Raw genomic sequence first — 20,660 nt, 5'->3', positions numbered from 1 at the left:
TGTTGTCTGAAGACCAACAAGGATACCCAATGGATTTACTTTGCCAAATGGATCTTCGTGGCATTGCCGTATTGGTCCATTTGGTCGATCTTTGTTTTTATTATTTATTATATTTTATTTTCAGATGTTACAGATGGGACAGACATGAGTGAGGGATAGGAAAGGGAGAAAGAAAGAGGAAGGAAAGGAAAAACAGAAGGGGAGAGGGACAGTGAGAAAGGGGGGGAGAAAAAAAATAAGAATCTCCTGGATCACCTGTTGAGAGAAGAATAGAAAACAAGCAAAAAAACAAAAAAAAACAAAGCAACATACTAAACACAACACCATCGCATTAATCTAGCTAAGTGTAAACAGCAGTAAATACTAAATATTCAATGTTGTTGTGCAGTACGCAGGACAGATGTGCTTCGAAGTAGTAGCCAAGAAAGGTGTAATTTAAGTCTACGAGCAGTGAACACCCGTGTGCATACCTGTGTGGATCAGCGTGCTTGTATTCCAAAGGTTTCTTCATGTAACGATCTGCTAGGGAGTGTGGGGGGGGGGGGGGGGGGCATAGCCCCGTCCTCCAGGGTATGAAGCAGGTATGGAGGAGATCAAAACTCCAGACATCCAGAGGCCCCCAGAACACAAGAGACCATAGAGGACCAACAGAGGGGCAGCCGCGCCACTGTCCCAGAAAGAGCTGAGGAGAGTCCCAGATGAGGGTTCACTCAGCAGCCGCGGAGCAGAAGCCAGGGGGAGTTGCAGTGACGCGCCCGTGAGCTCCACCGGCAGCCAGCTGTGCCTGAGTGACCGAGCCCCAGGCCGAGAGGCCGGGGGCACCCCACCTCCGAAGTGGCCCAAGCGAGCCCCAGGTTCCAGGCCCCGATAAGCGGCCGCCAGTGAGCCGGTGTGTACCTGGACGCCCACCCCCAGACACAAAGAACCACCAACGCACCGACACCTGAGGGAGTCCGCCACCGGCAGGGGAAGTGGTGGAGGGGTGGAGATAGGCCTCCAAACCTTGGAGGGCCTGAGGTGTCCCCAGAGAGGTGGTGTCTGATACCCAACCTGACATATAGACACAGACATACAGGCACACACAGACACAAACATCCATTCCCCCCCTCATGCTCTCATATGCACTCACTCCACACTCAACCAACGTGGAGACAGACATAAAGAGACGCTGTACATACGATCACACTCCCCAAGCGTACCCTACAAACCGGGTCTAGGTACCCTTGCCCCTGGAGGGGGGAACTGCACCCAGACCCAGGTGGTGTTACCCTTTTCCCTGCGGTGGGGAGAGGCAGACCGCCCCGACTCCGTAGCAGCAGGGAGGCCCCACACTCCAGACCGCAGTCGGACAGCCAACTCCTCCTAGCCCCCCCGCTCCAGCAGGTCGCAGAGAATGGGGGTGGGAGAAGACTCCAAACCTCCCTCCACCCGCTCATTGAGTTGATGATCTTGCCATTGGCAGAGGTTTTTTTTTTTTTACTAAAAAAGTGCTTTCATTACAGACTTTATGTTTAACATGCAATGTTTGCAAAAAAGTTGAAACATTTATTTTAACTAGTTTTGAACTTTTAAATAGTCCACAATAAATGTTAAAGAGGATTCTGCACCTTTCTCAGATCAGATTCATTAAAAACATGGGACTTTGGCTGCATCTATAAATGTATTACTGGTACATCTGGTACACGTTTTAGGTCAGAAAAGTGGTATTCAAGCATTAGTGTACACCAGGGGCGGAGCGGGGGGGTGGCTTACTGGGCTTAAGCCCGGGTTGATTTTTCAGAAAGCCCAGGGTCTTTTGGAGTGTAATTTTTTCATAGTTAGATGCCTGGCTGACACTGTATAAAACAAAAACTACACACAATATTCGAACCACATAGTGCACACTGTGGGAATTTATGACTGTGCGTAAATCCCCCCTAATATTGGTATGATCCGAGCTCAGACACTAAGCGGGGCGGGGCAGCTGCTGCCTGCGAGTGCGCTGTTAGAGAAACGCAGCCAGGCAGACAGAGGAGAACTGAAGTTCGACCAGGTACCAAAGAAAATCATTCGTACTGTACAAATAATGTAAATATGACGGTGTATCACGAAAGATTGATATCCAACTGATCACTTGACCAATATTACGTTACTTGCTCTTCAAGTGAATCAACAAATGGCGAAATGAAAAGCCGAACAACAACAATGCTGTTTCTTTAGAGAGTCTTAGCTTACATGTGTGTTTATTTCATATTTTCAGTTGTTACCCTCCACGGCTATAAATCGATTTCAGTAATGTACTGATATACAAGAATGGACATAAGGGGCTTCTTTCAAAGAAAAAACTCTGGTAGTATTTTATATATTATGCTTTGGATGTTGTTCAGTATATTTCTGTGCAAAACAAGAGGAATTTCAATACACAGCAGTATATTCACAGTTTAAACCAGATATTTACATACACTTTATGGAAAACACAAGAACATTTTTTTACTGTACATCATCAATTTAGAGTAAACTTGTTTTGTTTTGGTTAAATAAATATTGAAATATCTTTTGAATTAGCTAAATGTCAGAATAAAGAGAGACAGAGCTGTCTATTTTTATCACTTTCATCAAATTTAGGAGTACATATACACTAAGTTTGTTAATTAATAAGAAACTCCAGACGATTCCATTCTGAGCTGAAGAAGCTTCTGATTGGTTAGTAGAGTCCATGTGAGTAAAGTGGTGGCACACCTGTGGATGCATATAAGGCAAAACACAGAGCCTGTTTCTTTGAAATGGGAAAAATCAAGAGATGTCAACAAAAACACCAGGAAAAGAACTGTGGAGCTCCATAAGTGTGGCTCAGTTTTGAATACAATTTGGTGCCATTTACAATTAAGAAATACAGATTGTTTCTCTCTTTACTCTTAAAGTTAACAAATGTGTTTTTTATATTTATCAATCTAAAAAAATAAACATTTAGTCTGATTTGATGTTACAATTAAAAAAGTGTTTTTATCTCAAGAGTAAGTAAATATCTGGTTTCAACTGTATATTTGATGATTGTCAGCACAAAGAGGGAGAGAGAGGAACAGAGATGGAACAAGAGCAGGTGAGACAAACATGTTAGTCAAATGGTTGTTTACCAAAAGTATCACCGTATCATAGGTACTCATGTATCTCGTACCTAGTGTTTCTTTTTAGGTTTGTTATTTTTCAAATTCTATATTTATTAAGTTGTGCAGGCTTGTTTGCACAACAAGGCTAAATAATTATATAAACTTTTTTCAATCTAAATAGTGGACTTTGGTAGAATTAAAAAATAAGTGTAGTGCAGGTCTATGATGATTTTTAGTGCTACTATCATCTAGTTCTGATTCTGGTTCTGTCTTGGTTAAGTCCTCAGTAGTCCTGATTTTGAACTGTTGTAGTCCTGTTTTAATTCCGGATCAGTTCTGGGTCTGGTTGAATTGGGGTTTAGTCCTCTGTCTTGATACAGCCCCGACTTTGTTCTGCCTGGTACCTGCCGGGTACCTGCGCCAGGGCAGGCAGAGCCGGCGCTGAGCCCCACTAATCCTTTTGCTGCGTTTGTGCCTTCCCGGGGATCAGACATGAGTAGTGCCGCCCCTGAGCCACGGAGAGCAGCACAGACGCCGGGGCAGGAGTGCTGGAAGTGCGGGCAACTGGGACACCTGAGGAGGGACTGTCCTCTGATGGAAGTGGGGCAGGTGTTCCGCGTTGCCGGTGCCCCAGCACCCTCTCCCGGTCCAGGAGGGACATACAGCATTCTGGTAAGGACTCGAGGGGGTATACGCCATGCTTTGGTGGACACGGGCTGCACGCAGACCCTCGTGCACCAAGGCTTGGTTCGCCCCGGGGCATTGCTGGAGGCGGAATGGGTGGAGGTGAAGTGTGTTCATGGTGATGTTCACAGGTATCCCATAGTGCCGCTGTTATTAAAGTATAAGGGCAAAACGCACAGAGTAACGGCTGCGGTTAGCCCGCGCCTGTCGCATCCCCTAATTCTGGGCACGAATTGGCCGGGGTTTCGGCACCACTTGTGAAATGCACTATACACAGGTACGCCCACACACAGGTCTTTATCACCAGGTTCCACATTTATTTACAATTTTCCCCGGTTATGACTGAACACAGTCTGACAGCTGTCAGTCCCAGCTGATTTCCCTCTCTCTCCGCTCCTCTCCGTCTCACTATAAAAAGGGAAGGAAACCATTATCAGTCCAAATCGCCATCAGCTGTTCTCACCGGCATCTCCAGCACCGCCCCGTTGAGCCCACTGCACCACTCCTCCCCTGCAGCCGCGCCCGGGACCACACCTCCGCCACAATCATTAAACCCATTACTGCACTGAAATGTGCATAAAATTTGAATATAAGTTGTGCGGCCTACATTATAAAACAAATTGTTTCCATACTTCTTTTTTTAAAATTTAATGTGATATGGACTGTTGTGTTGATTGTTGCCTGTTTTACACACATCCACAGCACTGAACCAAACACACATCTCTGTGGGTCGTCGTGTTACAATCCAAAGCAAAATCGTTGCTGTGAGAGTAACCACAAGCCTCACTCACTCGACAACTCAGGTGTCACTATCTATTTGTTTGTTTGCCTTTGTTTTGTAGTTGTTTTGGTTGTTACTACTGTATTACATCACTCTGTGGTGTATGTAGTATGTAGTAGAGTAAGTTGAACAAGTAACCTCACCCCAACAAGGCAGTTAGAGCTGAGTGAGCAATTGTGTCTTTGTCATGTTTGTCTTATGTGTATCATTGTAAAAAAACAAAGAATTACTTGAACGCGTCATTTGTTTCTGTGGTACTTATAATTTTGGAAAATACCTCTAGAGGTAAACAGTTAAAACAAAAGAAAGAAGATTGTTTTAAAGAACCTTTAGTGGATTTAGTGGAATGTAGTATTGAGAATGCAAACCGACATGATACCCAAAGAAGCAGTAGCAGCAAAACATAAAAAGAAGGATTTTACCTTCCTACCTGTGTTTGACATATTCATCCACCCCCCTTCTACAATCAGCTGAGCCATGCTCTAGGATTTCTAGCCTTTTTTTTTTTTTTTTTTTTTTTTTTGGTCCAAGTTAACAAACTATGAGATCACAATAATGTGATTTTGTCATGATCATTCTTGTAGGAACTTGCATTGATAGTCATGAAACATTAATATGTTATTGTAGCAACAACAGGAAGAAGAAATTGCTCATATAATTATCAGTTATTATACACATTCTTGAGCTTATTCCAGCTCTTGACAGGTCACGGGTCTAATGGTAAATTAAGAGATGATGAGATCATGACTATGCAAGAAAAAAGAGGGGGGAAATCAGAAGAAGTCACTGCAACTCCCCCTGGCTTCTGCTCCGCGGCTGCTGAGTGAGCCCTCATCTGGGACTCTCCTCAGCTCTTTCCGGGACAGTGGCGCAGCTGCCCCTCTGTTGGTCTTCCTTGGTCTCTTGTGTTCTGGGGGCCTCTGGATGTCTGGAGTTTTGATCTCCTCCACACCTGCTTCACGCCCTGGAGGACGGGGCTGTGGCCCCCCCACACCCTCTAGCAGATTATTACATGAAGGAACCTTTTAAAAAACAAAAAACAAGCGCGTCCATGCTCACAGGTGTACACACGGGTGATCACACCCACAAACTACACCCTTTTTGGCTCCTACCTCAAAGCACACTGTGTTCTGTTGATCTTATGTGCTGCACAATAATGTTTAACATTTAGTATTTACTGTCATATTCCCATATATCATTGTGATGTTGTTTATTCTATTACTCTTGTTCTCTTCTGCTTGCTTTCTTTTTTCTTTCTCAGCAGGTGATCCAGGTGATTGATATATGCATTTTTTTTTCTCTGCCCGTTCTGTTGGTTTTTGTCTTTTGCCCTTCTCCCCCGTCCCTCTTCTCAGCTGTTTCTCTTTCCCTCTTTCTTTCTCCCCTTCTTTCCCCCAGTCAAGTCTGTCCCGTATTCAGTAAGTGAAAATAAAATAAACAATAAAAGGTGAATCAAATAGACCATTACGGCAAGGCTGGGATGGTCAGTTTGGTAAAGTAAATCCGTTGGGCATCTTTCTTTGCCTTTAGACAACAATTCTGATGGCAAAAGAGCCAAACGGGACAGGCAAAAAAAAGAAAAAAGAAGTCTGGGTGTCTGTCTGAACTCGTTCATTGTTAGCGGAAATCAAAAAGTGTAACAATGTTTTTACATCACTTGAAATTCAGGACTGTTCAAAGGATGTGAAAACACATAAGCTCTGACTTCAAAGAGTGAATGAGTTAAAACTTGCTCGCTATATCTCCTTTCTCCTCTTTCTATTCTCTAAACCACCCTGTTTAGGTCAAAGGAAGGCCACAGCTACAGTGTATAACCCACATACTCAGGTCTGCTGCGATGGACGTGTATCTCCGTGGAAGCCTTGGATCGATCAGGTAATGTACTAATTGCTCCCCAGCCCCTACAGGGAAAAATGATCAAACCACCATTTCCACTGAAAGTTGAAAATCTAAAGCACTGTTTTACTGAAGCAGAAAAATGTTTGAAAGCATACATACCTTTTATTATTAAATTCAATCATATAGCTTTACAATGTAGAAAGTTGGCAAGAGTGCTACTCTTTGACAACAGAATTCAGAGGTCCAGGCCACTGCTTTCACACAGTGCCAGAGGCTGGATTCTATCTCTGTTTTCTACGTGTAAAATTCCCTTAACACCGTCCGTGTCACAAGCAATGATGGGAACTCAAGCGCAGAGCAGAGTTCAGTCCCAAAAACAGAGTTTTTGTTTTTACACAATCACCAGGTGCAGAATATTTACAGTGGAGGAAATGCGGGGTTCCTAGGGTCCAGGGGGAAAATCCGGGAAGGGGAAGCTCTCTCACACACGCTCTCTTCTTCACACACGTCTACACAGCGGGTAGTTTATGGGTCCGGGAAAACTATTCATCAGAGAGATTGGTTAAGCAAAATCACAGATTTACACACAAAAGTTCACTGAGGCTAGAGTCTCACTAACGTGTCTTGCACAATCATCCAGTGATGAGACTGTCTGCGTCCTGGCTTTAAATGGCAAACACATAATGGCAGCCTGATGGGCAATAGGTGTGTGGACCAAGGGCGGGAGCCCGCAGAGAGCTCCGCCCATGCAGCAGGGCAAGAGAAAGAGAGAGTAAACAAAAACACATGTAACCTTGCGGGGCCGGCCGGGCAGACACGGGGACCATGATAGTCCGTATTCATTACTGCCAATGCAAAAGGATCAAAAGTCTGGTAAGGCTAAAAGACTGTAGAAACATAATGCATGGATGTTACATGTATGTAATGCAGAATTTTCGCAAGTGTTTTATGTTCTTAATTTGCATTTTTCATCTGTTTTTTTTTTTTTTTTTTTTTTTTTCTTCATAAGTCATGCATTTTTCTGTTTAGCTTTGAATGTGTAAACTAGAGAGTCTGGTTGTGTCTGCTTGCACAGTTTACTGTATTATGTCTGATTCTTCAAGTGCTGTGGAGAGACGCCGTATGGCTCGGCACAACGTGGAGTTCTGTGTTGTAATAAGAGCTTGTACGAGGGCAGAGATGATGGAGAGGAATGTTCAGAGATGGGTATTCCTTACAACCCGGCTAAAGGGACCATGTGGTGTTCTCAGTTTCACGGCAGCCCAGGACAACACTACTGCTCGACAGAAATTTACCAGCTGCAATGGACACAGGTGATTGTGTACTGTTTACTTGCTTTACATTGCTGATAAAATCCATCTCCCCTCTGAAATCCACATAAAAAACAAAACAAAACACAATCACAAATCCCAAACCTCAAATCTCAGTAAGTCATGTTTGTATTATTTTATTTAAATATTCTTCTGCCAAAGTTGAATGCTGGTGAAAAGGAAACTCTTACAAATACATATGCCAAACACCCATGTGACATCTTTGAGTAGCCAAGCTGCCTTTTGTTGAAATCAGTCCACAATACACACAATTTGTTTTTTTCTCACTATATATATATAATATTAAAAATCTGCCTAAATGCTGCAAATGAGGGGAGACACCTCATAAATATCTTAGATTAATGTCTGAATCTTAACGATGACGTTAATAAATACTTAGCATCACATGGCACTCACGATAAGAACAAAAAAAAGAGAAAGAAAAATCAATAGTGATGTGTAGAGATGGGCAGTAACGCGTTATGCATTACTGTAATCTGATTACTTTTTTCAGGTAACGAGTAAAGTAAGGGATTACGGTAATTAGATTACCGTTACTTTCCCTTAGGAACGCTGCGTTACTAAAACGGTGATTTTTTTTTTTTTTTTTTTTTTTTTTGGCGAGAATGTCTCACGACAGTGACGTAAGCGAGTGCACCGTTAGTGACAACAGCTGTGTGCAGATCAACAGTGGATCACATATCGATTGTGGGAGAGAGTATGAGCGTGCAGCGTTTAAAGCGTGGAAGTACTGACCTTACTTTGAGTTTGATTCCATAAAAAGTGACAAGACCATTAGTGTCCATCGTGCGTGGGAAGAAAACTTCTTTTTACAGCGAAAAAACCCCTAAACTTCCGAGCAAGCACCGAGTGCACAACGACGTAATGGGAAATTCACAGAGAAACTCGCGGATTCTTCAACTGACCGCGGCACACCTGCACCAGGGTAAACCTCCGCCTACCGCAGTCCTGCTTTACAGGTGAAAATAGAGCAACAGGACCGCTGAGTCTTTGACTTTATTTATGTTCTGCTGTGTTTTACTTGCATCTATTTGAAAGAGTGAGTGTAAACACAAAAAATATTTTATTTTATGTGCTGGAATGTGTAGAAAATAGGTTTCAATGTTAAACAAATTTATTCAACTCTGAGAATGTTGCATATAATTAAATTTTTGCTTGATGCATAAAGTTAAAAGATTAAAACTAATAAAACAAGTTTAAAAAAAAAAAAGAGACTTTTCCATTTGATTACATTTTGTATGATGGATTATGTAGAAAAAGTAGAATTGGGCTGAAAGATCTATCGCTTTATCACCTCTTCAGGTTGTAAATCGTGTTTTTAAAAAGTAACTAAGTAATTAATTACTTTTGAAAATAAGTAATCAGTAAAGTAACAGGATTACTTTTTTGGGGAAGTAATCAGTAATTAGTTACTGATTACTTTTTTCAAGTAACTTGACCAACACTGGTTGTTAATAATAAATTAATTAAAGCAACGAAACAACCTGAAGATCCGGTTGGGAGCCGAAAGAGCCGGTTCTCTAAAAAGAGCCGGAAATCACATCACTACTAACTTGATTAATGACAGTTTTTCGAAGAAACATCAGGTGAAATTTGTGATTGCATAACTGTCACAGTGGTTTTGCAGATGTACGTCACGCTCTCTCAACCGTTGAACAAACAGTAATTAAGTTTTGGCTTGAACGGAAACAAAAATTTCACTACGAAAAATTCCTAAATGCATTTTCTAAAGATTATTTTTACCTTTTGTACTGGATGCCAAAGTAGGGACGATTTATAAAAAAAAAAAAAAAAAAAAAGCATATTTTGTGTGCAACTTTTAGAAAGACAAATATCTTCATCTTCAGAGAGTCTCTATAATAAAATTTCATTTATTTTTGTCCGGGACGACGTTAAATTCATGTGTTAAATTGTTTTTTACATGTAAGATTACATTTATTTTCCAGTCAAGAACAACAACAGTAGGAAACATATCTCTCGCGCTGTAAATTTCTTCCTGCTTTTGTTCTGCATTTAAAAATTTCAAATCACAATAACGTTGCAGCATTGGTATTTAAGGATTAAGTGAAAATAAATAGGCGTAATTTGTCCGAGCAGCCCCCAGTTCTCAGGACCACAGACGGTCCCCAGCAATTTCGAACAAAGTGTTTCATCTTTATATCAGAAACACGATTCTCCTTTAGCTGCCTCTCATTGATATGAATTGCGAGGCTTTTCAAATCAATGGGAGGCAGAAAGAAACTCGCTTCTTCGTTGATATAGAAAGACATAGCCAGTTTATTTTAATAATGATCAATGTAATCTACCAAAACTGACTTTGATTAATGAGTCACAAACGAGCACACCCCACGATAGCGCAGTTAGTGTAAGAGCAGGTTTTACGTGTTCAAGAGGCAGATCTAGGATCATGCTGACGCTCTGTAAGTGATTTTTTTTTTTTTTTTTTTTTATTATCATGCATTCTTTTTTTCTTTGACATTATTTAGCTCAATTTTCAAGAGAAATTGCATTTAAGTTTGATTTTTTTATTTTATTTCTGGGAGTACTGCATTTTTTTTCAATCTATGGAACTGGAAAATAAAACAGGATTTTGTTTTTAGTAAATGACGTTTTAGGTATTTTTTTGTGGATGTAGTGAAAACATGTTTGTGTGTTTTACTGAGTGTTGGTTTGAAGATACAGGTGTTTGTTAGTTTTTCTGTGGTTCAATTATAAAGGTGATTGGTTAATTCAGTTTTATTTACTGTGATGGCATGCCACACATGGTAAGCTCCACACCTCACCACCCGTTGATTCACTTTAGTTTAATTTACAGTCACTACTTTAAAATATTCTATTTATTGTTCAATATTGTTTCTTAAATGTATTTATTTTTCCATCACACCTTCCAATGTTTATATGGTGTACACACATATTAACCTTGCAAGGTCAAAGTTCTGTTTTATGTTATATTAATACATCTTTCTTTGTTTGAGTTACCTGGGGTTTGGCTTCTCCTGTCTGGCAAAAGATATGGCAAAGGGCTGCGAGACCTGAAGTACCACTGACAGCCTAATTGGATTGCACCACATGCTTCATTGCCTGGGGGGTGTTTCATGTTTGTTTCATTGTTTTGTATTAGTTGGTTATATGGCAGCCATCTTGTTTTCCCCCGTGTGTGTCATTTGGTTTAGCTAAACCGGTATTTAAGTTCCCCTGTGTGTCATTTCAGCAGGTCAGTTTGTCATGTTTGTTTGAGTTTAGTTTATTGAGTTGACCTCTTTTATTGGGCTGCCTGTTTAAGTTTTGGCTTTGTTAAATATATTTTCATATTTTTGGGTCAATAAAACCCTTTTTTTTTTTTTTTTGGAATTAAAACACCTGTGTCCTTTATGCTTTACTGCTTGGTCCCTGACATTTACACAGCACCAAATCACAACAACAGGGCCCTATTTCAGGAAGCCGGTTTAGAAAACTCAGAGTTAAAAATGATACACGGGGTTGAGTAACCCCGAACTGTCCAACTCGGAATATTCGGTTTCAGAAAGGCTGATAACAATTAGTTCAATCAACGCGGAGTTGCTTTAACCCCAAATTAAGCGCGCGCACGAGGATACATAAAGCCCTGATTAGTGGAGCACAGATTAAGCGAGTCACCATGGAGACGGAGGGAAAGAATGCGCGGTCAATGTATTTTACAGCGCTTGAGGCCGAAATTCTGATGGCAGTATATGCAAATAACATGCAAATTTTGCGGAAAAAAGTAACACAGCCTCAGCTGCAAAAGAAAGGGAGCATGCATGGCAAAACATAGCCGACAGAGTCAATGTGTGAGTGTTAATTTAAACATTGATCGAGGGATTTCCCACCCATTTAACACGTTATTTTATTATATTTTATTTTTTATTTCATACATTTTATTTTGTGATGTGATGTGAGCGCAGGTGCAACCCAACAGGCCCCAAACGTTCCTGGCAGCAAGTAAAAATGAAATATAAAAATATAGTCCAAACAGGTAAGGTGTAATTGTATTATGAGCCATAGTGCTTGGTCTGTTTGTCCGATGTAAATCAATTGCAGTTAGAGGCTACATTAATTTCCCCTCTGTAAGCACTTATTGAAATTATCTGAGCATTACAAGTACATATTTGCTTACTCTGTATGCTCATATGCGACCCGTTATAGCCACTAGAAAAAAAGTGGAGGCCCGAAAAACAGGTGGGGGTCCTCCACCACCACCACCACCACTCACAGAGGCTGAGCAGTTGGCTTCCACATTTGTGATAATGTTGGCAGCATCACATATGATCTTCACAGTGCAGAGAACACAAATTAGCATCCATTACTATAATGAAATAATTTGTTAGTTTGAAATGCTACAGGGAACTATGTACCTGCACATTAATGCTGTGGAAAGACTTCCTGTTCACATAGTCTCCTTCATTTACTGAAGGAGCAATGATTGGAATGTGAGTACCATCTGTACAGCCAATCACGCCTGGGAACCGTGAGAATAAATGTAAAATTTAAGTAGTAGTTCAAGTATCACCACATCATGTATTAAGTTTCGTTCATCCTGACACCTGCAATTTTGTGGCATCCCTCTTTGATAAATCTTGTGGGTCTATGACCGGGGAACACCACAAACGAGTACAGGAGACGTTTCAGTGCAACTGTAACATTCCTGACTGCCCGACAGACGGTAGCCTTGGAAACGTGCTCAGCGTCACCAATATTATACAGAAAGCTCCCGTTTGCAAAAAACCGAAGTGCAATACAAATAATATGTACAGAACTGAGAGAATGTCCGCGATGTGTCACATGAGCAATATTAGGCCTGAGGATGTTATCAAAATAACTTATAGATTGTGCTGAAAAACGGTAACATTCACACAGGAAATCATCAGGAAATGATAAAATGTCAGAACGCGCTCTAATCACTCTCTCCCGGCGGAGAGCTCTGCGGAGAATTTGTGCTTCAACATCTACTGGCTCTTCAAGGAAGGGGCACGCCATGTCTGACACTTCCTACAGTCAGGTTTCCGACGAAGAGGCGGAGAAGGTCAGGGTTAGTTGAAGTAAACCTGCTAGGGGGCAGGTTAGCTTCACGGAGTGTGTCGTCATAGTAACTCACTCAGAATTTATCTAAACTCGCTTTGTGAAACTGAAAACCCAGAGTTTTCGTTAACTCAGGGTATACTTACTCAGATTTTGCTCTAAACCGGCTTCCTGAAATAGGGCCCAGTTGCCCAAAGACACTTTATATTGTAAGGTAGATCCTACAGTAACACATACAGAGAAAAACCTAACTTGGATGACCTCCTATGAGCAAGTGATTTGGCAAAAGTGGGAAGGAAAAACTCAACCATCTGCTGCGACCGGTTGGTGTGAGTGGTGGAAGACAGGAAAAAGACATGCTGTGGAAGAGAGCCAGAGATTAATACCAAGAAAAAACAGTTGGTTAGAAATGCCAACTGTTGCTTCATTCTGTGTAGGTTAGTGATGTAGAAAGACAAGTTGTAAGCGATATAGAACCTTTTATATTTGCTCTAATAGTATTTGCACATCAGAACCAGTTTGTGTTACTTGTTAATTGTCCCCTTTTAGTACTTTGCTGGCCTCATTCTCCATCTAACATGACTGTCAATGAACCATATTTACATTTTACTTTATTTCAAGCAGCCACATGAATAATAAAATATTAAATTGTAGTTAAAGATCTGAAAATGTATCGAACTTTGAGAAAATGAAGAAACCTTTTCTCTCAGAGAAGAGTTGTTCCTCTAAGTCCTCAAGAGCAACTATCCTGCAGCTTTTAGATGCTTCCCTACTCCAACACAGCTGAATCAACTGGTTTGATTACCTTTTTAGCATGCCATCAAGTTTGACAAAGGCCTGATAACTAGCTATTCATTTGATTCAGGTGTGTCGGAACATGGACGCATCTAAAAGCTGCAGGACGGTAGCTCTCGAGGACTGGGATTGGGCAACCCTGCTCTAAGGTTATTATAGGGTTTTTTAATTTGTTTGTTCACAAGATGGAGCCAAAGTGCTTCAAAATTACAAAGTCATCATTAAGTGAAAAGAGATAGTGGAAAGCTGTGGGTTGGCAACCACAGGAGTGAATCCAAAGGTGTAACATTAAGTAAATCATTTCCCACACCCAAGCATTTGTAGCCTAAGCTCATTTACAAATCCTGACAAGTTTGCTTTGTTCACAGTTGACATATTCGCACACAGATCCTGTCACTGACTCTCTGTCTGGTGAAAAAGACCCCTCAATGGGGGTCAGCAGGGGGTCAGAGGATGAAAAGAGCATCAACGCATACGCAGTTTGGGAAGCACAGGCACCTTCTCAAGCTTCTCATTGCTTCTTTTCTGAGAGCCTGTTTTCTTTTGACAGTCCTTGTCCTACGTGCAGTGTATCTAGTTTTGCTTCCCCTCGTCTCGTTATGTTTGATTACTCCCAGCTGTGCTCTCCTGCTGTGTCTCATTCACTCACTACTCCCATGTGTATTTAAGCCCTGTGTTTCCTCTGCCCTTTGTTGCGCCGTACCCTCGCTATGCTGTGTTTCGTCCCTCCGTGTTCAAAGTGATTCCTGGTTCAGTTTCTAGTGTTTTAGTTTTCTTCTTTCGAGTTTTGTTTTGTATTTGTCATAGTGATTTCCAGTAATATAGCTGCCACTTTCAGTTAAATTTGGTGTACTGTTTTTTTCATCCCAAACCACAGAATTCGTATGAAGGAAACTCGTCCACCACAAGGGATCACGCCTAACAGGGGAACAGCCAATCACAAAGCAACAAACAAAAGTCAGGTGATTAGTGTGAGCTGTGGGTACTCCTTCCTGACGTTTTCCTGTGCTGGGTTGTTTCCCACGTGGTTTGGACTGACTAATGTTACCTGTTGGGCTGGTGGAACTTTTTTTAAATGAGTATTTATTTCGTCATTGTGATACTGTTTCTGTACTGGTGTATCGTTTTATTAGGTGCTGTAACATTTTATTATAGGCAGAAAATAATTATGAATGTGTAACAGTGGTTGCAGGTATTGACTGCTGTTCAAGTGAAGCTTTTTTTTTTTTTACCCATTATTTCCCATTTGGCAGTGACGGGAGGGTTAAGTAACAGTCAGAGTGTCTTGGAGGGTTTGTGTGAGTATAGTGAAGTAATCTTAGATGGCAGTCAGTGCAGAAAACCAAAGAAGCATCTAACATGAGTGAAACTGAGGGACTTTCTGTGAACAGCTTAAAGCTCCTCAGGTTGGGAAAAAAGAAAATAAACCTTCTCCCCAGTCTGAGGTCCAGAACGCTCTGGAGCAGGTTATCTTCAAGGATGTCTCCATACATTGCTGCATTCATCTTTCTCTTGACCCCAGTCTCCCAGTTCCTGCTGCCAAAAAACATCCCCACAGCGACACACTGAAACCACCATACTTCACTGTAGAGATGTATTAAACAGGTAAGGAGTGGTGGCTGGTTTGCTCCAGATACAATAGCTAATCATTTTACTAAAGTTTTATTTTAATCTACCATCCAAAGATCTTTTAATGCATCATAGTAGGCTTCTATTCTAACTATATATAACTGCTTCTTGTAAGTAAGTCATCCTCTTTTGCTGGGACTTGAGCGGCTGTGGTATTACAGGACTGGCATAACAAGTTGGGCACAACTGTCACCTCTGTACCACCTTAACAATGGTGTCCACAACAAAAACTCGGTGTGTGTGTGTGTGGCAAATATGTGAGTCTTATGACAACCGACATAACGCCTACCTTTTTGTCTGCAGATAACACTTTGATAAGTCACCGCTCAAAATGTTTAGACGATGAGGGGAAAAAAGTAAAAGCAGCACAAAGTTTATCCAAGCCAGCATGTGTTTGGGGTGGAAAGTTCATAACAACTTAGCAGTCATTGTAGCAGGTAGCATACAAGAATATTAGCATAAAGTTTGATGTTAACATAAGCTAAACTGCTATCAGCTATAATGGTTTATCATTTAAAATGCATGAAAGTTATTAATTTTATGCTACTTTCTTGCAATAAGCTAAATTTTAAATGGCATGCTTGGTTATGTTCTTGAACCATACAATTGAATGTATACATGTACTGTAAAGGCCCTGAATTAATAAATGAATAATACCAGTGAATGATAAACAGTTAATTGCCAACATCATGGACACAAACATGCTATAAAGACCCAAAACACTACCTCAGAGGTCCAACTAAGAATTAATTTCTACTTGTAACTACCAGAGATGGGCAGTAACGTGTAATCTGATTACTTTTTTCAAGTAATGAGTAAAGTAAGGGATTACTATTGCAAAAACGGTAATTAGATTACCGTTACTTTCCCGTAGGAACGCTGCGTTACTAAAACCGTGAATTTTTTTTTTTTTTTTTTTTTTTTTTTTTGCAAGAATGTCTCACGACAGTGACGTAAGCAAGTGCGCTATTAGTGACAACAGCTGTGTGTAGATCAACAGTGGATCACATATCGATTGTGGGAGAGAGTATGAGCGTGCAGCGTTTAAAGCGTGGAAGTACTGACCTTACTTTGAGTTTGATTCCATAAAAAGTGACAAAACCATTAGCGTCCATCGTGCGTGGGAAGAACTTCTTTTTACAGCGAAAAAAACCCCTAAACTTCCAAGCAAGCACAGAGTGCCCAACGACGTAATGGGGAAACTCACAGAGAAAGTCGCGGATTCTTCAACTGACCGCGGCACACCTGCACCAGGGTAAACCTCCGCCTACCGCAGTCCTGCTTTACAGGTGAAAATAGAGCAACAGGACCGCTGAGTCTTTGACTTTATTTATTTTCTGCTGTGTTTTACTTGCATCTATTTGAAAGAGTGAGTGTAAACACAAAAAATATTTTATTTTATGTGCTGGAATGTGTAGAAAATAGGTTTCAATGTTAAACAAATTTATTCAACTCGGAGAATGTTGCATATAATTAAATTTTTGCTTGATGCATAAAGTTAAAAGATTAAAACTGATAAAACAAGTTAAAAAAAAGAGACCTTTCCATTTGATTACATTTTGTATGATGGATTATGTAGAAAAAGTAGAATTGGGCTGAAAGATCTATCGCTTTATCACCTCTTCAGGTTGTAAATCGTGTTTTTAAAAAGTAACTAAGTAATTTTGAAAAATAAGTAATCAGTAAAGTAACGGGATTACTTTTTTGGGGAAGTAATTAGTTACTGATTACTTTTTTCAAGTAACTTGACCAACACTGGTAACTACTTATTATTCGGTCACCTTAGTTTAAGGAGAAGTTATTTTTACATGAGAACGTGATTCATGTGATGTAATGGATGATATAGTAGTGGAAGTGTTTCTTTAGTGAATATGTGAGGGACATTCACGCTATAAGCAGGAGAAACTGATAAAACTGCCTGTTTGAATATGTTGGTTACAATTTTATATTGCATAGTTAACAGGACATAATGTCCTTTTAAAGATTTAGACTTTAAAAGGACACCAGCATATAATTTTCAAACTAACCCTAATATTATAGTAAGATACCTTTCTAGTTTATTTTAACCAATATACTGAACTATCATGTTTAGAAACCTACATAGACCAAATAGTCTATAAAAGGGGTCAGCAACCTGCGGCTCTGGAGCCACATGCGGCTCTTTTGTCTCTACACTGCGGCTCCGTGGTTTGGGAAAATAAATTGTAAAAGTATTTAGCTGAAGTGTATTTCATTTGTGGGGGGTTTTTTTTTTTTGTTTTGTTTTTTTTGTTTTTTGTTTGTGTTGTTTAACTTGTTCTAAATTGGAAGATTATCATGATATTGAAATATAAAAATAAAATGATATTTTATTATTTTTCGTCGCTCAAAATAAGGATACACTACTCACCGAAACGCCAGGTAGGCCAAGTATGGAGAAATGTAAGAAAAGAAAAATATCTGAAGAAAATAGAACATTTAATGATGCCTGGGCAGATTTATTTGCGTTTACTTCTGACGAGAGCAGCCTACCAGTATGCCTAATTTGTGGACTGTCGATCTTCAGATCCACATACGTATTTGAGCAGCTATTCTCCACCATGAACTATTATTAAAAACAAAAACCGCTCACACCTCGCAGAAGACAGCTTACAGTCCTGCGTAAAGACAAAAGTGACTTCGTACAGCCCCGGTCTGCACACGCTGTGTGCAGAGGTTCAGGAGCAAAAGTCCCATGGAAAACTTGTCACGGCAGACCCGATGATGTTTGCATGAACATGCTTTTCGGCTTCTCTTTATTGACTACTTTTCACACACAGTTGCTGTACACATGCAGCTAGCTTTAGCTTTCCAGCACACAGCCCGACACATAACACAACAGTGGAGAGAGCACAGACTTTAAGGTGGCGAGGCGTGATTGCGGACACTCAGGTGCGTCCACCTCTTCTGCAGAGGCACTGTAGGCCAATAAGGATGGCGGCTCAGTTTTTGTTTGCTACATGGATAATTTAAGTTCAGCTTTTTTAATTAATTTCAAAGAGACCTTCAACTGGATGTCTTTCTTTTTTGTAATTTTTTTTTTTAAGATTTCAAAATGTGTTCATTACAATAAAATTTCATTTTCTTTGTAGCACTTCATGGATTTCATAAGCAACACTTTATAGTTGTTTATACAAAGCATAAAGGTAAAAAAACAATGTATGCAGTGTTATGTTCATTTTAGATGTCAAAAAGTATTTGCGGCTCCCAGTGTTTTCTTTTCCGTGGAAACCGGGTCCAAACGGCTCATTGGGTCTTAAAGGTTGCTGATCCCTGGTCTATAAGGTCTAAAAATTGATGCTATAGAGACCTAATCACCCAGTAGAATATTTAACCTGTCATATGTGTCTTTGGCCTATTGTCCATCACTGACATATAACAACTGCTCCTTATTAAAACTCAAACGACTGATTACACATCAACACTGACTTGTCAAAGTTCTTTTAAAATTATATATAAAATTGCTAGCTCAAGTTGATGACAGAGGTTACAACAGAGGTTCGTCCTTAAATGTGTTTGTCTTGATAAGTTGTTGGTAACTACTTGTAGAAGACAACAGATACATTGACCAAACCATCTGATACATAACTCCAATTACCTCCCAGTGTTCCTTAAACCTGTTATTGTGTGTTATGTGTGCGTTTGAGGATTTCATTTAGTAAAATCTTACTTTGCATTTGCAAATCCATATTTTGAAATTGCAAAAACTTTACAACAATGATGGTGAAACCTACTTAACAGCAAAGCCAGACACAAATGACCAATTTTCTGGATTTTTATTGGAAACACAAGGGATTATTTGCGCAGAATTGATCCTCTGTCCCCTACGTTCAAGCATTTCCTTTGACAGTCCCGTGCCCTGCACCAGTTTATTCTGTTTTGCTCCCTCCCTGTCTCGTCTCGTGTGATTATGTTCAGCTGTGTTTCCTGCCTGTTTGCCATTTCCATAGATTTTACAGCACATAAAGGCTCTGTCCCAATTTAGGGTCTGCACGCTTGAAGTACGCATTTCAAGTGCGGTTACGTCACTGCCACGCAACGACGGCTGTCCCAATTCGAAGTGTACTTCAAATGCATACTCCAAATGCGCCGTCGATTTCCCCAAATATCAAACGTGGTCCGGTGCACGCTTCGTGGTCCCATATATCCCACAATTCATAGCGCGGCGGTGGGTGTGGATAATTTTGTCGCAAAATACGGCAGAAGGGAGCGGCCGAAGAGGTTTTTTTTTTCCAAACTTTATTGAACTTATAAAGCGAACAGTCAGTCATTCCAGTTCAGTTTGTACAGTAGACATACAAGGCAAATAAGAGTAACAATATACAGTACAATGAAATAAGGTTGAATAAATAAAGGATTAAAAAAAGAAAAAAGGGGGGGGAATGTGACAGACTTCATAACAACTTTGTACTTGAAAGTTGTGACAGCTCATTCGTTAAACATTTCTGAATGAATTTCAATCAATGATAAACCTTTTTTATTGGAAGTTAATTTAAGAGAGTTTAAGTAATATTCAATTTCAATCAAAAACAAATCAAATGATGGGGTTGAGTTTTGAGATTTACATTTATGTATATGGAATTTCCCTAATAAGATGGAGCGGCCGAAGAGTGAACTGTCAAAAGTACTGAATATGACGTCACTTATTTATGTGCGAATGTTTAATAATTAAAGTCAGTCATATATCCACAAACACAACAAGCTGAAAGTCAGTGATTGATATATATATATATATATATATATATATATATATATATATATATATATATATATATATATATATATATACACACACAAAGCTGTATGTAACGTGTCTCGCGGTTAGTATCATGGTTGCTAGGCAACCTGAACAGCGTGACGAAGCGTATACCGTCCCATTTCACAAGCCACTCACTTCCGCACTTCTCGTACTTATAGTACGCACCGTACGTAGTGCGCGTACTTCAAGCGTGCAGACCCTGAATTGGGACACAGCTAAAGAGTGACATCAGCCCACAACTTCTGCATATGACAATGAAGAAAGACTCATACTCTGCCTATCCCGGAGCCTGAGCAGGGAAACTGCTTGTTTCTACCCGCTTTGTGTACTTATTGCTCTTTACATGATAGAGCCTGCATTTTATCTTCTTTGGAAAATGCTAGTTGCATAAGCCAGGACTGAAGATGTTAGGGCGTAATGACACAGAGGCCAATACGGAATGCAGCAGGCAATTTCTGCTATGTGGTACCTGTAGGCTAAGACTCCGGTGAGTCAAGAGACAATTTGTAATCTGATAACAGTTTTGGTAATGTCACACGACATACCTGATTACTTTATTAACTTTATTTGACAAGTATACCAGATTTAACCTAGAAGTTGATATGAATGTAATAGTTTAAGAAGTAGCCACAGTATTAAAGTGTCTTCATTCTGAATGCTGCACCTTTTTTGTGCTTTTTTTCTGAGACACAACATAATAA

At 40.2% G+C, this 20,660-nt stretch overlaps 1 long non-coding RNA gene across 1 annotated transcript; it reads left to right on the top strand.

Moving 5' to 3' along the window:
- The first annotated feature begins 4,138 nt into the window (after positions 1–4,138).
- Positions 4,139–9,108, top strand: LOC145420023 (uncharacterized). Its single transcript, XR_013901299.1, has 3 exons — positions 4,139–4,573; positions 6,335–6,426; positions 7,494–9,108. It is a non-coding gene; the product is annotated as an uncharacterized LOC145420023 (long non-coding RNA).
- The last annotated feature ends 11,552 nt before the right edge of the window (positions 9,109–20,660 follow it).

This window comes from Astatotilapia calliptera, chromosome 14 (genome assembly GCF_964374335.1).
Source record: "Astatotilapia calliptera chromosome 14, fAstCal68.1, whole genome shotgun sequence".
NCBI classification, from domain to species: Eukaryota; Metazoa; Chordata; class Actinopteri; order Cichliformes; family Cichlidae; genus Astatotilapia; species Astatotilapia calliptera.
Note: the sequence above shows the minus strand (reverse complement) of the source record. Positions and strands in the feature narration are given on the sequence as shown.